This window comes from Eschrichtius robustus, chromosome 15, assembly GCF_028021215.1.
Source record: "Eschrichtius robustus isolate mEscRob2 chromosome 15, mEscRob2.pri, whole genome shotgun sequence".
Lineage (NCBI taxonomy): Eukaryota > Metazoa > Chordata > Mammalia > Artiodactyla > Eschrichtiidae > Eschrichtius > Eschrichtius robustus.
This window is the reverse complement of record NC_090838.1, coordinates 32,014,582-32,018,289: the sequence shown is the minus strand read 5'-3', so window position 1 is coordinate 32,018,289 and position 3,708 is coordinate 32,014,582. Positions and strand designations below refer to the sequence as shown.

The window sequence follows — 3,708 nt, the reverse complement described above, 5'->3', positions numbered from 1 at the left end:
TATGCCTTTATATAATAGTACTTTTAGTAGTTAATATGTCTATATTTTAACAAGGAAAGCTGAGTAGAGGGATTAAGAAACTTGCCTTAGGTTATATAGTTAATATGTGGCAGAGCTGAGATTAAACTATCTTTTAGTTTTTTTAAAGATTCCTTGTTCTTATGTCCATTAGGAACCCCTAGAAGGTTTCATATTCCCTGTCATGGGGGATGGCCAACTTTGCTAAAAGCATAAGTACTGACCTAACCCTTTTACTGAAATAAGAGTATTTATTATTTTGAATTTAAAAGATGCTTGTGTATAAATGAGTGGATGAACAAAAAAACAAATAGGGAGGGAGGGACGAATCTTCAGTACAGAAGAATTCCAAATAATATACGTAGATACTGTTCCCTCCAAGAGATGGAGCTCAGTTCCCCTCCCCTTGAGTGTGGGTTGCACTTAGTGACTCTGTTCCAAAGAATAGAGCATGAAAAGGGAACATATAGTGACTTGAGAGTAGAGGGACCTGGCAGAGCCCACCTACCCGTGTGATCCATGTTAACATCACCAGGGATCAGTCGTCATGGTGATGACATGGACCCCCTGATCTGGTGTGAAGAGAAGGGTCCTTCCCCTCTGGTGTTCTTCCCACAACCCCAGTAGAGTCATGAGAAAAAAAACATCAGAGAAACCCAAACTAAGAGACAGTCTACAAAATACCTGACCTATACTCCTCAGAACTGTCGTGGTCGTGAGAGACAAAAACTAAGAAATTGTCTCAGATCAGAGGAGGCCAAGGAGATATGACAACCAAATGCAATGTGGGGTACCAGATGGGATACTGGAACAGAAAAAGGACATTTGTGGAAAAACTAGTGAAATCCAAATAAATCCTGGAATTTAGTTTAGAGTAATGTACCAATGTTGGTTTCTGAGTTTTCACAAATGTAATATGGTAATGTAAGTGTTAACATTAGGGGAAACATCAGCCATATCTTTGCAACTCTTCTGTAAATCTAGAATTATTCCAAAATAATTTTTTTTTTTTTTTTTAAGAAAAGGATGCTTGTTTCAATACAAACACCACTTGTGGGTAGCAAAAATAAGGTTCCAGCTATGGCAGGATGTTCAAACTATCAGGGTCTGAACCAGTCTCCTCTCTTTCTTTTTTTTTTTTTTAATTATTATTATTATTACTATTTTGGCTGCACCATGTGGGATCTTAGTTCCCTACCAGGGATCGAACCCATGCCCCCTGCAGTGGAAGCATGGAGCCTTAACCACTGGACCTCCGCAGAAGTCCCAGTCTCCTCTTTTTCTGTTCTTGCTTCCCAGTTAAGGATCCAGTATCCAGCCAGAGTGCGGCCAAAAGGAAAAACTCAGAAGAAGCAGGGCAGGCTGATCTCTAGGGCTTGATCCCAGGGACACAACTAATTTTCCTGTTAGGGTTTTTTTTTTTTTTAATATTTAAGAATTTATTTATTTATTTGGCTGTGCTGGGTCTTAGTTGTGGCATGCGGGATCTTCATTGCCGCGAGCGGGATCTTTTAGTTGTGGCATGCGGGATCTTTAGTTGCAGCATGTGAACTCTTAGTTGCAGCATGCGGGATCCAGTTGCCTGACCAGGGATCAAACCCGGGCCCCCTGCATTGGGAGCTCGGAGTCTTAGCCACTGGATAACCGGGGAAGCCCCAGGGTTGGTTTTTTTCGTTTCTGCAGAACTGAAAGGCCTCTGGTCACTCTTATTGATTAGTCCATTTCTCTGATATATTTCTAACTCAATTATTAGTGAGCAAAGGAGGTGGTGGTGAGGTCCACTCCTGGGTTGACTTCAAGCAGCAGGGGCTGGGTACTCCTACTGCAGTGCTGGCTGACATCACAAATGAGCATGGAAAAGAAAACTGTGTTAAGATTATCAAGCAGTTCCAACCTGGTCTCAGCAAAATTGCTCCCACAAAGAAGGGTGGAGAGAAGAAGAAGGGTTGTTCTGCCATCAACAAGGTGGTGACCAGAGAATACACCATCAATGTTCACAGGTACATCATGGGGTGGGCTTCAAGAAGAGTGCCCTCAGGCACTCCAAGAGATTAGGAAAATTGCCTCGAAAGAGGTGGGAAATCCAGGTGTGCACGTTGACACCAGGCTCAGGAAAGCTGTCTGGACCAAAGGAATAAGAAATGTTCCATACGGTATCTGTGTGTGGTTGTCCAGAAAATGTAATGAGGATGAAGATTCACCAAACAAGCTCTATATAGTGGTTACCTGTGTACCTGTCACCACTTTCAAAAACCTACAGACAACGTGGATGGGAACCAATTGCTTATTGTCAAAATCATGAAACTGGGAAAAAAGAAAGAGAGAGAGAGATCACCAAGTACCCAGAGGACAATATAACCCTGTTTGTTATCTTTAGCTGGACTATCTCTCCAATATTTCTTTAGATCATGAACCAGGGCTGTTTCCCTGGTTACAAAGGCCAACTGACTAGGACAAAGGGCACAATGGTTGTGTTATTCCAGGAATTTGTAATGGCAAATGCCAAGCTTTCATGTGAATATGTGTATGTGTCCTGAGCATTCGGAAGAGACTATTTGTAGACTTGTAGATTACTACAGCTCTCAACCACTTTGTAAACTGCTGCCTTATTTTTTCCCCTTAATAAATCATGAACATCTATTCATGTTATTAAATGTTCTTCTACAAATTGTCCACAAATGTGATCTTCTCAAAATGACTAAATAAATTAAGAGGTGCACATCAAAGGAATACTCTGTATATTTGAAAGAATGAGGTAGTTCCCTATGTGCTAATATTGAACAATCATATTCTTCATATTGAAAAATTAAGTATAAAAAGCCAAGGGCAGAGCAGTGTGGATAGTAAGCTACCATAAAAGAAAATATATATATGCATATATATTATTATATGTAATATATATATGGAAGACTGTCTCTGGAAGGATTGAAAGGGAAACCAATATCAGTTGCCTTCAAGAAGGAAACTCAGTGGCTAGAAGACATGGGTGGAAAAAGGTTTTTTTTTTTTTACGGTATAGCCTTTTATATCTTTTTTAAAAATTTTGTAAGACACTCATGAATTATTTAAAGGACTAATTTAAAAAAATTACAATGTTATAGTTAGTGCCTGCCTAGTACATACATTAGGTTATTTCCAATTATCACTATTATATATAACGCTTCATGCCACACACCTTAGTAGCTAAATCTTTGCCTATATTCTAATTTCCTTCAAATAAATTACTGTAAGTGAAATTGCTGAATCCAAAGGTGGGAACAGTTTTAGGCTTTTGGATATGTTTTGCTAAACTCTCCAGAAATGAATGAACTTACATATTTTATTTCGCTACACCCTCACTAACAAGAAAAAGGTTTTATTTCTTTTTACTTTGGTAGGATAAAATATAATATAGATGTGTATTTTTATTTATTCCATTATATTTTATACTATATATATATACACACACATATATATGTATAATTATATGGTTTGTTTTGCCTCATAAGGAGCGCATGGACGGTAAGATTTAAGTGCTTGCATATATGAGTACATCTTCATAGTTTTTATCAATTATAGATTCTAGAGTCAGAATAATTTCCTCTCACAACTGTGAAGACAGGGCTCCATTACCTTGCTGGTCTTAACTCTGACACTGTCTGACTTGGACCCTTTGTAAGTTACCAGATTTCTTTCTTCCCCTCTGGAAGC

General features: G+C 38.7%; 1 pseudogene; it reads left to right on the top strand.

Annotated features, from left to right (window-relative positions):
- The first annotated feature begins 209 nt into the window (after positions 1–209).
- LOC137777353 (large ribosomal subunit protein eL31-like) lies at positions 210–2,320 on the top strand (annotated as a pseudogene).
- Positions 2,321–3,708: the final 1,388 nt, after the last annotated feature.